The following is an 18634-nucleotide window of genomic DNA, read 5'->3' on the forward strand; positions in this document are numbered from 1 at the left end:
GTCATGTGTGCAGCTGTCCGAGTTGGGCAAAGCAACTGCCCCTGTGTGACAGTGTATGTTCACCTGGACTGTGTACACGGCCTGCTTTTGGCATTATGTTTTTCACAGTTGTAGTCCACAATGTCTTCATTGTTTTACAGCCAAAATGTACAATACTTAAAGCTTTGGACAAGTTTCAATCTAAAAAACAACGTGTTTGCCATTTTTTTGTCCATCTGCCTCAATTCTCTCAAGAAAAAAGGCAGCTCTTTTGCTTAGTGCTTGGCTGAGCTGCAGCCGAGCCGTGCAACTTGACTGAAAGAGGAATCTGTACCCAGCCTCAAACACCCTGACCCGACTGCTTGTCCAAATCATGGTCATGTGAGCCACCACCGACCCATTTCCTCTCATATCATCCCCAGGGGAACGTTGGCAGTTTTGACAGAAACTCTGCTTAAACTCTTCAAGAGTCTTTGACTACATCTACACACGTATAAACTGTCCCATTCAGTGTTTGTATCACTGGTGACAAATATGTTTTAAACGGAAGTACTGCCATAACCGTAAGGTACGGTTAAATCATTATCATCAATCATTTTAGCCCGTTATTATGATCAACATGCTAACAGAGGCATAGGTGGCATTAGAGACAACAAGAGATAAATGGTAAGAAACTGAAATCTCAGCAGTTTGATTGACATTTGAGGAGATGTCCAAATTGAATCATACCTCAGAAGGCACATGCAGTCACCAAAGTATGGAAACAAATGTGCGTGTTTTGGTTTAATCCATCTCTTACAGATCTCCACCTTGGCCCAAGGACTTTAGATTCCCTACAGACCAGACTATATCTGTGGTGTGAAGCTGTGCCAGGCTTTCATCGTCCTTCCTCTGCAAACAGTCAGCCAACAACTCATTCAGGTGAAGTCTGGTTTGAACACTTCACTGCCCTCCAGTGAGACACAGAGTTCACATCTTCCCTTTTTTTGTTTTCGTCCTCAGGGGCAAGACCTTAGAATTGCAAATATGACGCTGAAACACTTGTCCATATGCAAACAGTTGACACACACACCATATCCTAGTCAGGCAGGAGCCATTAATCCTGGCCTGTGAGAAGCTCAGTAGTGTACCATCCGTCAGCATGAGGCTGCCGCTGCTTTGCTCTAATTAACAAGAGAGGCATGCTGAGACCGTTTTTTATATTTCTGGTCAAGATATAGAACAAGGTTTAAACAAGAAACATGGGAAGATATAAAACGATAAGAGACCATGGTGACAGTTCTCTCTGAGTGTTTGAACAAATACATTTACTGTGTGGCACAGGGATCTTTAAAGAAGAGTAAATGGGATGAACTAAGAGCATTTTTACTATTTGAAATGATTGTAATTCACAGGCTTATTTCTGCCAGGTAAGTAGGTCATGAAGTGCAAAAGAAAAAGTTGTACATAGTTCATGAATCAGGAATATTGACATTGACAATCTGCCACCATGTTGATGTGATGCAAGATGAAATACTGTGGAGGAGTTCTCTTCTTAAAGGTTGTTCACTTTTCTTACAAGCAAGTGACATATCTGGCTCTAGGATGTATTTATCAGGGATTCAGCTAAAGGAGGATTTACAACAAAAAGGAATGTAGGTGTGTTCTTCTTTACAAAAGGAGAAATTAAGAAGACTCAGCATATCAAAGCCGAGTTAAAAAAAAACAACCTCCGTACATAGTAATACAGTATTATTACAGCCAACCTCCACGGAGCAGTCCTGGAGCGTGTGTGCTATCACAGAGGTGAACGGGCCTTTGTTCTTTGATCAGCCTTGTCAGCGGTAAGCCGCCAGTGACTAGCTCTGGCTGTTAGTGCTAACTGCATTTAGCTCTGATGAGGAGATGGTAATGAAACAGATCAGGGGCTTTACCCTGTGAGAATAATAATGACTTCGTGTTGCTCCTTTTACCGTGACACCTTGAAAGGGTAAATCATAGGGAGTCAATTCGGGAACTTGTTCTGCAAGCGGAAATGTTGTGAGGGTGAAAAGAGTACAGTTTGAATGCACAAGTTAGTCAGTGAAACCATACTGAATATTGTCTACTTACTTTAAACACTACTTGTTTCAGTAGCAAATAGTTGACCCAAATGTCTTTATTAACATGGTTATTAATAGCAACTGACTGGAAATACTCAAATATTTTTTTACGGTGATACTGAGTGGGAGAAGTCGTTTTCAACTTTAAACAATTACACACCCACCCCACAGTGGATTTGCCTCTGTGGGTGGCACTGCTGACAGAGAGCCTCACACAAAGTCCAAGACTCAAAAGAGTCAGAAATGTACACATAAAGCACACAGCAGCACTATGTAGGCCAGTGACACCAAGTCACGTCACTCAAAGATATTATTATATCCATGATCAAGCCATCAAAATGGCCGACAAAGGGAGAGAGGAATGGGGGGAGCATGGTGAGAGTCTGAGCATGAGGGACAAAAAGAGGATGTCAGTGACACTTAGCCTGCGATTGCTACTTGAGAAGCAGTCACGCAGCGACACATGCACCCACACGCACATCGTCCTCCACACAGCGGCGCCTTTAAAGCCATCACCAGCTTCAGTGTAATGTCCTCATGTTGTGAGACAGGGGGAAAGAAAGACTGACAGTGAGTTTTTGCACACATACTGTAACATCAGAGTATGGTTTCCTGCTCATCCAAGCTCTAAATATGTTCTTGCTTGTCCTTCCATCCTCCTTTTTCCTCCCTGTTTGACACTATCCCCCTCATAATGTCTCTCATTTCCCATCATGCCTCTCCCTCCTGACACTCCCCCTCTCTTTATCTCCCTCTTTCAGATTATCCCGCCATCCATCACCATCCCACATTGGTTCCACCTACTTCCAACCCATCTGAAGCGCAAAAGCTTGTACACTGCAGGTGCAGCTCACATTGAAAGAGTCAATCAAAAGAAATAAATGTGTAGTTTGTTTACAGTAAAAAAGTTAAGATATCTGCATGCACCGTTTTCCTCCTCTTTCGTTGAGTGAGATACTGAGCCCCGACCTGTTCAACCGTTATAAGTTGCTTTGCACGCGTGAAATGTAAAATGTTTGCTGGGGGCTTGTGGAAATGTGGGCGATTAAGTGTATGTGTGTGTATGGTTTGTGCATCCAGCAGCATGCGTGTAGCTGCGTTTGCGCCTGAAGATGTTTTGGTAGGAAGCATAACGCTCACTGCTCAGGCCTCGAGACTCTCCCGTTCCAATTAACCAGCCCAGCAGCCTGCAGCTCTACTGGCCTTATCTCAGAGAGAGACAGAGACAGAGAGAGAGGGCAGGAGGAAGGGATGGAGTGACACAAGATATTGGAAAGACAGAGGGTTTGAAACCGAGGCAATGAAGAAAGTGAGTCCTAAGATTGAAGAAGAGAAGAGAGAATAAAAGCAGCTTCACATTCATGTTACCAGATATTTTATTTATCCAAGCCTGTGTTTGTTTGACCCATCTATTTGCCATCTTCATATGCACACTTTGTCTCGCCATACATTAAAAATGGGCTTCCTCTATTACGGATGCTGCATTTAACGCAATGTACCTTCCCACTTTGCTGCCTGTTCATGTCTGAAATAAGAGATTCACAAGCTACTGATATACTGTACAAAATAGCATTCTTTTCATCTTAGTGCGAGTGCTGCATATAATGGTGAATGTATTCTCTTGCCGTTGATTTGCGTGTACTGTGTCTGTCTATGTTTGTTGTGAGGCTGTGGGGTTGCGTTGCCTTCTCGCCCCCAATGTATTATGGAAGATTCAAAAGGAAAGATGAGAGGGACTGCAGATAGAAAGGGAAAGAAGTGAGATAGAGAAAGAGAAAGAGGGGAAGGGCGACTGATGCACGCATAGCAATTTAGAGGGAATTGGCTGTGGTAAATGACAGTCCATTACCATCTTAAATATACTGTCAAAAAGCAATTTGTTTCGCTAATGCTAGGGGCCTGATATTTGCACCTTATTAGGGACCATGCCCTATTTTTTTAAGAAGCCAACCTCCAGACCTCCCTGGACCTCCATTTACCCATAAGCTCCATAATGAACCTGTCTAATGAAGGACTTGAGAATGTATCTGGAGATAGAAGTCTGAAAATGGAAGTCTGTGGAAAGGGCCTATAATTTAACCACAATTGAAATACAATGAGTATTGTATATTTGAAAAGTAACACTATCACTAATGGAAGTTTGGTTTAAAATAATTGGAAACTCCCTTTTATACAGAGAATGCTGACACATTTGAACTCAGCAGTGTTATGATACACAATATTTGAATTCAAACTAGGAGGTGTCAAGAAGGCAATAATGGAGTTAAAAGAGACTTAACTCTATTGTGTTGGTTAACATTTGATTGGCTGTCTGCAGCTTTCATAAAAAAGAAAACGACCAATGTTATTAGACTGAAACCTGTAATTATTACCAACCTCTTTAATGTTAAATGGCTTTTAGACCTCATAGCTTGTACAACTGAGCAGGTGGAAGACAAGTAAACTCTTACATTTTGAGGTTATCTCAGCAACAGCAGATGTACAAGTTGTATTGACATTTCAATATCTCAGCTAAGGCTGATGGAGGGTCTTTTTGTTGCAAGCAATTCAAGGAAATCAAAAGAAAAATAAGCACATTGGAGACTGAGAGAAGCTATAAACTGCGGTTTGGATATTTTATTCAACGTTCCATCTTAATGATTTCCATTGAAGTTAAGGCGCCCATGATTATTAAGAGTCAAGGCCCAACAATATCTGCAGCAGGTGAGAAATGTGTTTAATTTCACAGACCTTGTAGACTAGCTCAGCTCATTATTGGCCTCTCAATTCACTCAGCGCACTTCCTATGGTGGCATATTGATCTGGGCCTTATGGTTGAAAGCAATGTCTTACAAAACACCCTCCCCCAGCTACTCGTGCATGTAATATCAACTCTGTCTCTTTGTTCGTCTTTTGAGGAAGAAAAAAAGGAAGTAACTAAGAATAACTGATGACGAGAAATGGAAGTGACGCTGCACTGAAAACATTGATTCAGGTCTCCTTTAGTTCAGCTCTAAATCAGAGGGAGCTGGAACATGCACAGGCCACTTTGTGACACAGACAAAGAAGTGGCAATCATTTGATGTGAACAGATGTGTGGTGACACGCCACTTTATGTGTGCACATACACATATAGTCACAGAGACACACACACGAGGAGCTATGAAAAATGGGACAGAACATGCATATATTTGCAAGCCCCTGGGCAGGAGTCTGTTAGGCAGAGGAGAGAGGAGAGGAGACACAGGCTGGATTGGGGGAACAGCATTTGAGAATAAAGGATCAGATTATGTAGCCTACTGCTAACGCTAACGCTCATTCTGAAAACCAACCAGGAAAAAGTCAACCTGAACTCGCAAGAACAACTGCATCCTCCTCCGAATAGCCTCAGTGGGGATATTATAGACAGGATAAATGATGACCCCTGGAATAAAAGAATATTACACCAGCTGCCTCTGAGGCCAATTGAAACCACTCTGATTTACTGCCGAAACAAAGAAGAAAAGCTCAAAGTTAGTGGTTCAGCTGATCAATATGAAATGCACCAACTGTGACCTTGTGAAATCCATCAGTAGAGACATTGTCTGAGGTGTGTTTGTTTAGATGCTGATAATCACTTCATGAGATGAAGTCGATATGCTCGGCATCACGAGAGAGGCTTCTTGTATGCAGTGCACTGGCAATTGACAGTTGTGAGTGACAGTGCTTTCCTATGCGTGCTTAACATTGACTACAGCTGTTCCTCCATGTGCTCACCATACTCAGTCGACATACATAGACAGACTACTTACTGATGCTGAGAGGAACCTTTAACCCCTGAGGCCATGCAGCAAACACCTACAGACACAGTTCACCCCTCTGTCACAGACAAAATGAGGTTAATGCCTCCCGTGTGGTTATAGATTCATTCATGCTGTGTATAGCAGCGACGTGCCGTCAGGGGAGGCAGAGCCTCACCTGTTATACTCCAATGTAAAGGAAAAACAACTAAAGAAAAACTAAATAGTAATAATAATAAAATGTCTCCACTGATCTGTGTTGTAAGTGTGATTTCTGTTTGATTCCAATCGCTTTTTATAGTCAAAATCAGCAAATTTGTCGAGCTCCGCTACAACTACGGGTAGCGATGAGGAGTGAGGCAGGGACGAGCTCTGCCTCTCGTAAGCCCACAGTAACTGGCTGGAGCGCGGGCACTAATGTAGCGCGGGCACTTATTTTGTGAGCGCGCTCAAGCCAGTTACTGTGTGGTGAGGTGAGGCACAGATGAGCTCTGCCTCACCTCAGAATGCGTCACCCCACAGAAACTGTCTGGAAAGCGGGCCCTAAGCGCATGCCTGCACCATCTCACTGTAGGTCACCAATGTAATGTTTGTAGATCCCTTTATTACATTTATCCTCGCCATCCATAGTCTCTAAATAACTTATTTCACGTATATGATATTTAGGCTCGCCGGTCTCATCATACAACGACAATGAAAAAGCACCAGGGGAGGCAGCCATAACCTCTGCCGCACTGAAGGGGGCGCACGTGAGCCCACAGGTCCTTGTTGCTACTTTTATTCTACGCAGAGACGGTAGCAAACAACAAACTAGACTTTTGAAACTAGAGGAAGATAAGGAGGACTTTTACAAACAAGTAATAGAGATTGTTGTCCAGAAGGATAGCATGGACTTCATCTTCAAGTCAAGGTAAGACCACCATTGTAATGAAAATGGGTTCTTACTAAGAAAGAACAATCCAATATTTAGATTGTGGGTATCCTTTTGTTGAACGGTCTGTTTAAAATGAATCGAAGCATCAGACTAAAAAAGCTTTTGAAAATAACCGAATATTTCGATTAAGGTCAGAATATAATATTTGTAAATCTGACCCTGAAAGAGTCAGTGTCTCACCAGCCATGAACCTCACCGCACGTCACTGATGTATAGTCATTTCACCAACGCAGCCAGCCATCGCAATTGTTCACAATCTTCAGAAAGAACGTCTTGTGAATCGTTAAAAAACATGCAGATTATGCAAATGTTCTCCTTATTTTCATGTCTGCTCCTTTTCTCGGTAACGTATTGATGCATTTTGTTGAATATGTATTTTGTCCATACATTAACATACTTATATATTGTTTACTGATTGCAACAGTGTAGGTCATTGGGTCAATGAGGTTGAATATGTATTAAGAAATACAGCAAAGAAAAGTTAGAACATAAAATAACCATATAAAGAAGATACGCAACCAACAATTGCATGCAACATATATATGTTAACCCCTGTGAAAGTAAAAGCAAGACACCACTGGGGAAGGACCTCTGCCATATGGCTGTGTGAACAACAGCCAGTACTCTGCACATCCACACAATCTAAAATAGCTTTAATGCAGCAGTAATGACTTATTTCATAAAGCTGCTGTACAATCTGAGCATCTACTGCACATGTGTCAAACTCAAGGCCCGGGGGCCAAATCAGGCCCTTGGTAGATTTAATTTCGGCCCGCAGGATCATTTTAAATTACTATTAGATCTGGCCCGCCGGTATATTGCACGCACACCTTCACTCAATCCTGAGGGTTTCCTCAGCTCAGAGCCTGAGCCCAAACATTGATGACCTTGCACCCGAGATGAGATGCCAAGTATCAGCTTGAACTGGCATCACAGAGCAGCACCCTGACTTTAATGGATGATTCCTTCTGCACTTGCAACAACAGGGCAGGTTGGTTTTTTTCTTTGAGGGAAATTGTTTTTTTGAAGCTGTTGTGGAAAAATGTACTCATAAGAAATTACTCTGCAGATAGAGCCATACAAAATTAATGCAACTGATTATTTAATGTTGTTTTTATAGGCAATTAATTAAGCTTTGTTAGTTCCAGGTTTAATATACGCAATAAGTTAATTTCAATACGTTTTGCAATAAACGTTGAACCAGTCCAGCCCTCGACTAGCACCCATTTTTTTTATTTTGGCCCACTGTGTATTTGAGTTTGACCCCCCTGCTCTACTGCAACTGGCTGCCCAGCTCTCCCAAAGAGAACCTATACTAGTAATAGTTAGGCTTCCTATGAAGAGAGCGAAAAATAAACTTTATTTTACCAGTCTGTGTCTTGCTATTGTTAAATGGACTGGTGGATACCGATTGTTATTTGGCAAAGCATACAAAGGTAAACTATTTATATTTGAAGTATGTATCCAATCATTTTAAGCTGGAGATTCAACTGGAATTCGGGAATTTCCAGATTTCATCTCACAGACTGTCTACTGTCTGTGCAACTACTTTTTTAGCGCATCTATTATTGTCATTGGTCAAACAGTGTGTACAAATTTCAAGTTTGCATATTTTACTGTATATCCCAATCCTCACAAAGTGTAGCCGTCAAGAGAGTGTAGGGAGGGATCAAGTGGATAAGTTATTCACATGTGACCTAGAGGAGAGTCCAAGTTGCTGTATGTCTTAGAAAAAGTACAATCACAAAAATACATTGAAAATTGGACTGCGGCTGTCACATTTTGGGTCTGCAGTGGCAACAGTTCTAAGTCTGGTCCATGCATAGGCTCTGCATGTCAAGTGTTATTTAGTGTTGACATGTACAATTAATTAGGAGCCATGTTGTTCACAGTCCTCAGTGTACCCTCTGCTGCAGTACAGGACCTTCAGTCTACGCGTATCCTTCTTAAAATAAAAAAGTATTCCATCATATATCATTCATAACACTCATCCTGCCAATGCATGTATTTCTTTTTCATTCTCTGTATTATGGCATGTTCCCATCAGGTCTCCTTAGCTTCTTAAGCATCCAAAGACCATGGGTAAGCCCCAACAACAATAGCAGAAGAAAGACAAGGAGCCTAGTGGGGCAGTGAACAGAAACAAGCTCTCCCTTTCATCCTCGCTCATTACCAGGAGAGTAGGAAATATGGGAGGGGAGAGAGGTGGGAGCAGACGGAGAAGTGTCAAGTGAGTTGTAAGCGCTTGGTAAGGCAGGACTTGATGAGAACAGATCTATGTTGATGGCTTCCGAGACATGCAGGGTGGCCACGTGAAGAATGGGGCAAGGTCGGGAAAGACTTCAAACAGGCAGTCACACATTGAGAACAGCAACAACAGAGACAAAACCCAGCTCGAAAGATAAGCACTGATGACAGTGGCTGTACAGGGAAGAAGAGAGAGAAGGACTATGGAGATGATGCAAGTACAAGCGTTTGGGGAGCTCTTGGTGCCAGAATAGAGCATTACTGCAAATTGGGCCATGATGATGGCAAACTGGGATGTTAACTGGATGGAAGGGGGAATGTGTATGTCTGTGAAGTGTACATCTCCAGGCATTCATACTACACAAAGTGGTAAGCACTGCTACTGTATATGTGTGTGTGTGTGTGAGTGCATCACATTATGCAACCAGGTGCGGGGACTTGGAGGCGTGCCTGGGAGCATTTGCATGCGTTCAAGAAACATGGACGCGTATTGAGGCACACAATGTGGAGCATTGCGGCGAGGAATGTGGGAGATAATGGAGAAAGCCAGAGCCGTATTGGGAGCTGGAAGGTAAGAGGAACCGAGCGGGGAGAGAACATCCAATTCAATTTCGAAGCGGTGCCGGCTCAGAGTACAAACACAAAGGCTTCATTACAGGCAGATCCCTGTTGAAGGCTGGAGCTAATTCACCATCTTGAAGCACAAGGAGAGAGAACAGCAGGGAGGGAAGGCAGGGTGAGGACAGAGGGAAACACAAGGAGATCGGTGAGGAAAAGAGGTGACATCAGGAGGGAAAAGAGGAGGAGAAGGGAAGAAAGACCCAGCAGCATTTGGCCACTGTAGGGAAAGGGAGAGTTCAATACCAACAGTGCCACTAAGAGCATACTAATGCCCTATTAGAATGGCGCACAGAGCACAAGAGTAATGACTTCCATTATGGTGTCAACACGTGTGAGAACCATGTAAATAAACATGGTGGAAACAAAAGCATGTTATTGCTATAATAAATCTGGTTAAACATGAAGCTATCAGCAGCCCAGTGCATGGGTGGGGCTGCAAATAAGCTTGTTAGTTGATAAACCCAGAATGAAATTGAGCGATGTCACTCGCCTAAATAAGAGTATATATCTACCCATGATAACAGCCTGTGTTTTTGTGAGAACACATGAGGACACACAGGGTCGGACAATACAACTGAAAAGGTCAGTGGTTACATCCAATCACTGGTACAAACAAATATTACATTTCACATGAAGCTCCTTGTCTGTTAATGTACATCCAAAGGTCACTTCTGAAGCTTATTTTAGGTAAAGGAGTATGTTTTTCTTCTCTGACAGTTGTGTGGCATACTAAAAACATATGCAGTCAAAATGGAAATACCGAAGCTAATTTTCCCTTCATAAATGTTAAAACTTTAGTTAAAACAGCTGAACATTATAAAGATCAGGATATAAAAATCTGTGTCAGAGGTTGTTATTTTGGTTTCATTAGTTTAAAGATATGTGTTAACTAACACATTTGTGTTAATCCTTCAACACATGTGTGTAACTTTGTCAATGTCTCTGCATGTGTAAGATAGTAAGAGCTAATGGATTTAGTTTCTGTATAGGATTCTCATTTTCTCAATCAACAATGCTAAATATCCAAATGTCTTATTGATGAATCCATTGACCTACCCACACAAGAGACTGTTATCAGCCTGCAACCAAAGGGCTTCCGTAATAGTGCTATTAGTTTCATGAATATACATTTACCCACAGTGGGTCAAATGTTTCTGTGTGAGGGCAAACTACTGTCGAGCCGCTTTTTGCTATGGTTGAAGGTCAGTGGATGCAGACCCCCCCCCCCATTTTCCCATTGTACTGCTGCCTGACACATGCTGTGAGGCCCCGAAGCACGACTACACTGCAGAGGTGTCTGCTATTCACACAAATGTCCACACACACATACACACACAGCGGGGCACATGGTTTGCAGTCCCAGGTGAAACGCCTCTCAGCTGGGTGTGGATGCCGAGGGAGACATAACAGAGAAAGAAAAAAAATGTGAGTGAGAGAGAAAAGAGAGAGTGTCAGAGCAGATAAAATATGCATGGCTTTGCTTTAGCTGGCGTAACAATGAGTGTCCTCATTCGTTGCCAGTCACCTCTGGGAACTCATGGGACAAGGTGTAGGAGGGAGAGGAGTGAAGCCAAGAGAGGTCGTACCAGCAGATCACATTAGTGAGCAATAAGGGGGGAGGGAAGTAGAGGAGAATTGCAGCTGAACAGAGGAAATAAAAAGGGTAGTGAGGAATTAAGAGGATACTTTGAGCATTAAAGTTCAGCCTTGATGGTTGAGAAACAATGACCTCTATAGCTCACCTGATCCTTAACACCCACCCACACATACACACACACACACATACCATGTGTACATCACTTCAGGGGACATTACATTGACTTACATGCATTTCCTGGAGACTTATCCTAACCTTAACCATAACCAACACATGCCTATCCCTAACCCTTAACCTTACCCTTACCCTTACCCTAACCCTAACCCATTACTGGGGAGATTGTTTTAATTATTTGTATCATTGCACTTGTGTTTTAACTGCACTTACACTTTTAAATGTTTTTTATGCATGGCTTTTACTAATATAACTGGAATCACTTTTAAATTGACCATTTTAGATCCCCTTATAATTTAAGGTCTTTTACAGATTCCATTGGGACAAGCTCCGCACACGCACACTTAAACACATCGGCACACACACACACACGACGGACGCACACACACACACACACACACACACACACACACACACACACGCCTCCCTCCAGAGATCCTGGGATGGGGAGATCTGCTTTTTAACATACTCTGCCGCCGTTCCGTGTCCAGCTCCGCTCTGCACTTTTTAACCACTCTTTTGAAACGGTCTTGTCCTCACGGAGCTTTTACAATGCTTTTAAAGGGTTTTTATAAGGTTTATGTTTACGGAGGTTTTTAATGTTTTTTTTAAACACCTATTTACCGAGAGCCCTGCGCTCTTCCCCAACCTAAACCTAACCAAGTCTTCACCCTAAAATTAATGATTCCCCTTATGGGCACCTCCATTATGTCCCCATAAGGGAGGTGAGTCCCCACACGTGACTATGTAAACAGATGTAGGTCCCCACAAGTATAGTAATGCTATAGGCCACACACACACACACACTTTTAGCTCACATTTACAGAGAGTAGTAGCATATAGTGTGAAGTGTATGGCCAAAACCTTAATGGCTCAGTTCAATCCAAGCCATCAGAAAATGACATTCTGCTCATTAAAGGCATCATTAAGAATTGCGGCCTCTGCATATTATCACTTGCACTTTGTCAAAGACTTGACTAAACCCTTTGCACTCTGGGAGAACATGCTCATGGCAGCAGAGCAAAAGCTGCCTTTGGCAATAGCTCGTATGGTTGGTGCCGGCACATCACAGGGAAAACCGATGCTGAGAAGAAAAAGGGGTGACAGGGGACAACAATCATCCGGGAGCCCCTCCTCAGCGACCTTGACAAAAAGAGGGATGTCATCTGTGGCGTGATGAAAAAGCTCCCCTCCAGTGAGCAAAACAGAGGAAAAATAAAAGGAAACGGGGGAGAGAAATAGGGAAGGATAGGTGGCCGATGATTTACACATGAGTGCATTCAAACAGCTTTTTAATTGCGTGTGGAGGAGAGGCGAGGCCACAGCTGTAAATAACCTGTGTACTGCTGAAACACTCGCCAAAGAAAGGCAAGTACATGACAAACGTATGGGTATGGCAGTTTGTAATGTGTCTGGGGTGCAGAGAATACCTGATAATGTTGAGGTCATTATGACGCACAAAAGATGATTTGAACCCCTACAGCATGGGTCGGCAACAGGCGGCCCGCGGGCCATTGTTGGCCCGCCAGCAATAATATTTGGCCCGTAATTTTGAGAATCAAAAATAAAAAATAAAAATGTTTTTTATTTATTTACAACATAGGACCGACATTATCGGCCGATATTCACTCTTAATAGTTTGATCGGTGCTCTCTATAAAGGCCGATCAGGAGAGCTGGATCTGATCGATATGGACATAAACGCGAGTGAAGTGTAACCGGACGCAAGAGAGAGATCAGACCAGCTGCTGAGTCTGACGGAGACACGCAGCTCTGCATAATCACCTGAAGCCCCGCCCACTGTTTAGCGAGCTGCTTGAGAAACTGACGGGCTGTCAGAGAGAGAGAGAGGGAGAGGGGAAAAGAGAGCATCCGTTTCTCCCGTGTTATTATTCAAAGTTATTGTAAACTTTTGAATAAGGTACTTTCATCTACTACAAGTAGTTTGTTTGAATGTAATAATTATGTTTTTTGTTGTTTGTGGAATCATTTATTGAAAAATGAATCTGAACTTTTCGATCTGTAACGATTATAAACTGAAGCAATATAAAAATGAGCCCCATTAACTGAGTTTTAAACATCAGTAGCCTATATCCGGTCATAGTCCGGTGATTACCTGCTAACAGAAACTCTGCTACACCATTCTTATTATTATTATTGAAACATGACCGGTGAGTTTCAAATTTGTCCGGTAAAATAAATTCTGTCCCGACATATCCGTTTACATTCATATTGTCAGCGGAGGGAGGGGAAGCGGCGCTGTGGAAGAGCAGAGTGGCTAGGGAGAGCTGTCATCTTCCCTTTACAAGCTTCAAACATGTATTTATCGTGTGATTTTGGAAATAAAAATGTCATATTCTGAAAGCCAAGACTTTGTTTCTTTAAAATCAAACAAAACACCCGATCCCCGAAAAACTATTTTTTTACGCAAATCCACGTTTATTTTGAAATGAGCCGTTGCGACTTTCGACTGATTTCGATAGAGCGGGTCACATATGGCAAATGTGTGGTTGGGGGGAACCAGGTCAATTAAAGTACTTATTTAACTATTAAATACATTGAGTTTGAGTAAAATACTTGGTTACTGATTAAGTTATAATATATGAAATTGCAAAGCAAAACTGCTGTAATTGATTTATTTTGTCCTTTGGTATTTTTTAAAGGTTTTCAACCTGAAAGAATCCTAATGTGTCCTTGAAAAGTTGAAATAAAGAAAAGGAAAAAGGATTCCAGTTGTCCCTCAAGCCTCTCAAATGTGGGCAAACACTCAAATAAATGCCAAAAACCCAGAGAACTTGACAATACTTATCAGAATAAAAGTATGTTAAATAACACTGCTAGTTACTTTACTCAGTAGAGGCTCGTCCATTGAGGAAAAGGAGGACCATCCTCCCTACAATTTCAGAGAAAAATAAACTTTGAAGAGAACAATAAATACACCTCAATTTAAAAGATAAGTCTGTTAAAATACAGATAATAGCCCTGGCTTTGGGACTGAAATGGGGCTAGAGAGGACGAGCCTCCCTTTGGGCGGGTCTAGCCAGAGGCTCTGGATTGGGCGCCTATATCATCAGTGAACCAATCAGCGGATCTGACTGCGCATCAGAATGTTGATGGGGAGGGTTATCAGCGATATCAGAGTTTTTTCTGAACCGGGGAACAGGGGCGCTGCGCCCTCTTACCAAAATCAATTCCTTGAATTAGGCTTTGATTATGTTCTGGCCCGCCATCTTGCGGCTCAGCAAAAAATTGGCCCACGGCCAAACTTACTTGCCTACCCCTGCCCTACAGTATCTAATTGCAGACTTTTATATTTTGCAAGTAAGTTAATATTTAAAAGCATATAACTTGTATCAATCAATTTGCGAAGCTTCATAAAAAAATCTTGAAGCTGGGCGTGTCTGAAGCTTGGCGATTTTTTGCGAGCAACGCGACCAACAACCAATCACATGAATCTCCCGCCCCGACATACAAAGCAATAGCAATGTTAAAACGAAGTAAACTGGATATAAAATCCCCAAACAGGCGAAAACCTACCAGTTTCACCCACTGTCTCTGCCACCTCCCTCCATGCCTGGTTCCTCCGGTTTGTATCCCGGTAAATAGTTCTGGTCGGAAAGAACCGGGTGATTTGCTACCGTAATTTCTCGTTTGGAATATGAGGAAATGAACTGGCTCTCCCAGCTTGCACGCGGTTTGATTGGCTAGCGCTTGTACTGGCGGGAATTGCAAAAACAGGATTTGATTGGCTGACGCCAGCTTCGAGCCTCAAAAGTTGAACATTGTTCAACTTTTGACGCCGATAGACGCTCGCGATGCTTGCAACGCCTTGCCATGCTACCCACAATGCAGTTCGGCGAAGTTTGAAAATATCCTACGTCACCCCATTCAAATGAATGGGCGAAGCGTTGAAAGCATTTTTTGACGCCTGTAGTGTAGACGGGCCGTACGGTACGTCCACACAGCAGCTTTTCAAAAATCTTGAAAATCTTGGAGCTGGGTGTGTCTGAAAGCTTGGGGATTTTTTGCGAGCAAAGCGACCAACAACCAATCACATGAATCTCCCGCCCCCGACATACAAAGCAAAAAACCCCGGGGATTTTATGCGAGCGATATATATATAAACTCCCCAAACAGGCGAAAACCTACCAGTTTCACCCACTGTCTCTGCCACCTCCCTCCATGCCTGGTTCCTCCGTTTAGTATCCCGTTAATAGTTCTGGTCGTAAAGAACCGGGTGATTTGCTACCGTAATTTCTCGATGGAATATGAGGAAATGAACTGCGGTCTGGTTCTCCCTGTGTGTGTTTTGCTGCGCTTACCTGTCCGGCGGGCGGAGCTGCAGGATTTCTGCTTCACACACACACACACGTTGCATACCGCTATTTTACTGTCTTTTTCGGACACCTTAAAATAATGCCAGACCGGTGAAGCCATTTTGGCGAGCTTGTTTTGCCGCGCACAGAGAAAAGTGTCATGTATTTTACGTAATGCGATCGGCTCTCGCGATCGGCATGTTTAGAGAGCACCGATCGATCGGTAGAGAGTGAGTATCGGCCGATCTCGATCGGTGACCGATCGATCGGAGCATCCCTAGCAATAACTCACTTCCTGTAAAGACACACTTTACAAAACCCAATCTCTTTGCATTTGCACTGTTCCATGAACAATTTTAATATCATCTCTTATGTGTGAGCTGACCTTCAAAGATTAGTTCATAACAAATAGTATATACTAAAAAAGTATTACTATGAAAACCGTTTGTTTAAGTTGTTCTTAACAACTCCCCCAGAGAATTCAGTACAAAGCCCTCCATAACCTGGCCCCATCCTACCTGACTGACCTCCTCCACAGACACACTCCCACTCGCTCCCTCCGCTCTGCTGCTGCCAACCTCCTGTCCCTCCCCACCCGGACCAACCTCAATCCTGGGGCGACAGAGCCTTCTCCGTTGCTGCACCCACCCTCTGGAACTCACTACCCCAATCCATCAGAGATTCTTCCTCCCTCACAGCATTCAAAATATCACTCAAAACCCACCTGTTCAACACTGAATTCAACCACTGACCCCCCCCCCCCATCTTCTGGTTTTATTCTCTGTCAAAGCGTCGTTGAGTTTCTAGAAAAGCGCTATACAGTACAAGTCTCATGTATTATTATTAACGTTCCTTTTTGGAAGAAGAGTCCCAGTTTTATGAGTAGGAAAGCTGCATCATGCATCATTTTTTCTCTGGGATTTAACGTATAAAGTTATAAGTTGGAATGTTGCATATGCATGTAAGCCTGTGTGAGTGTTTGTGCTCAGTAGATAAAAGCCTATTATTTAACCAGTGTAGATTAAGCTTGTTAGATCTTTGTAAACCACAAGAATAAAGACGGTCAGAGGTATTGAACGGTTAAACCCATTAGGCCGATAAAGTGTTGTACGGAACTCAAAACTGAGCATTTCACTTTCCATTAGCTTTTAAAGGCAGCCTGACTCACAAACTCAATGCCAATTTAATAACACATTGGATATTCTTAAATGTCAGTATAAATTATAAACTGCCGTGTGAAAGACACAGTAACCAGTAACAGTGAACAGATCAAAATAGTCCAGGATTTATTAAAAAGATAAACATTTATAATGCTCTTGATATTTTTTTCTAAACTGCTATGTAAAACATAAACTATATTATTAAAAAAAAAGAAATGAACATCTTGAAAAGTGCTTCATCCTGCCAGTCAAACAATGGCATATCAGTTAATTCTGTGGTCAATATGCGAATGAGGGAAGCCGTGAAAATGGGAATCTCATCGGTTCCATTGCCTCTAATGAGCTATAGCTATCTTGCATAGCCAATCAAGCCCATCTCCAGTGATGGATCCAATGACACCTGTAGGACACTGAGGCATTACAATGAGCCAATGGCCGTTAAATTAAAAGGAGTGGACAGCTAGCTCAACACGGATCAATGTCTCTTCCTTTAGCTGGGAAATGACAAATGTCATGGTCATACAGCTGGAAATGACCCACTCGAAGCTTTGTCTGTCATTTGGATAGAGATCGGAGTTAGTTGGAAACCTTGTATCTAGAAAAAATATATCATTGAAAAACACGCATAAATAACAAATGAGATCAAAGTGTTATCTGCCGGTTGTTTTTTTTGGGGCTATGGGATTCATTATCGTGGAAGTATATCAGTCGATCTAACTAGCGTATGTTGCTATAGACTGATGTATGGGGATTTTTGAGCAAATTATCTTCTGACATACATAAATTAGTGTGGATAGATTGGAAGGTTTTATTATAAATAGCAAGAGTGCAGTCCTTCTCACCTCTAGTATTTATTTACGTGGGTTTCATGCCAACAAAGGGTTAAAAATCACAAATAAATTATAATTGAAAACTGAGATGGACACTTACATTCAAAGTTCTTGGAAAGCCTCAATCTGCATAGCCTCATCCAGATGATAAACAGTGCCAACGAGTAGTCGTTTGGGGACCTGACAAGCAGAATCAAAATACTTGTTTAAGCATTATTATTTGTAAATGGTACTCGTTTCTTTTAATTTGGATTAAGAGTTGTGGTTCCAAATTCATAAAGCACACTCCTGGTGGTAAAAAGCCCAAAGCATGTGTTTTCTGTAGTTCTGAAATATTAACTGATTTTGCTTTGGCCCATTGGAAGACACAAAGAAAGAGATCCGGCCAACAACATGCCAGATTTAGGCTAGTGATGCCCTGTAGATTAGATGACCTAAAACACTGGAAAATAAAGCCAAATGCAGGTTACAGCTGTGGGGGAAGACCAGTGTTCATCTGAGCTAGCATGGCTTCCTTCCCTCTCCTGTGTATTAAAGGCCTTCCAGAAGTTTGTGCATGTACTCCCTCCTACTCAAACCATGCTTTCTTTTCATTCTAGCTCCTTTCTGGCACACATCACTCCTCGTACTCTGTGGATGTAAAGTTGTCAACGCCTGCCTCAATCACTGAGAAAGTGTAACCTTGGAGAGAGTGAAAGCACAGATAATGACAGAAACAAACATTAAGAAGTCTTCTCTAATCCAACTTTAAGAATGAAAGCCAATGTGTTCTTTGGTGAACAGTGCTTTTAGACGTGCAGTTTGAAATCCTTTCATTATATTCTTGCTTCGTAATTCATGTTGGCTCATTATGCAAATCAAGGATATAATCAGGAGAGAAGAAATCTTTGGTATATTATACAAGTATCAGCATGCAATCTGAATTCCATTATGTCTAA

The 18634-nt window shown here is 42.3% G+C and overlaps 1 protein-coding gene across 1 annotated transcript in view; it reads right to left on the bottom strand.

Moving 5' to 3' along the window:
* The window catches only part of nrxn2b (neurexin 2b), a 637678-nt gene that overhangs the window by 571854 nt on the left and 47190 nt on the right, over window positions 1–18634 (bottom strand). Inside the window, exon 2 of the mRNA XM_034210531.1 lies at window positions 17797–17876. The gene's annotated coding sequence lies outside the window, so the exon portion shown is untranslated. The remainder of the gene's footprint in view (window positions 1–17796; window positions 17877–18634) is intronic.

Source organism: Gymnodraco acuticeps, unplaced genomic scaffold, assembly GCF_902827175.1.
Source record: "Gymnodraco acuticeps unplaced genomic scaffold, fGymAcu1.1, whole genome shotgun sequence".
Taxonomy (NCBI): Eukaryota; Metazoa; Chordata; class Actinopteri; order Perciformes; family Bathydraconidae; genus Gymnodraco; species Gymnodraco acuticeps.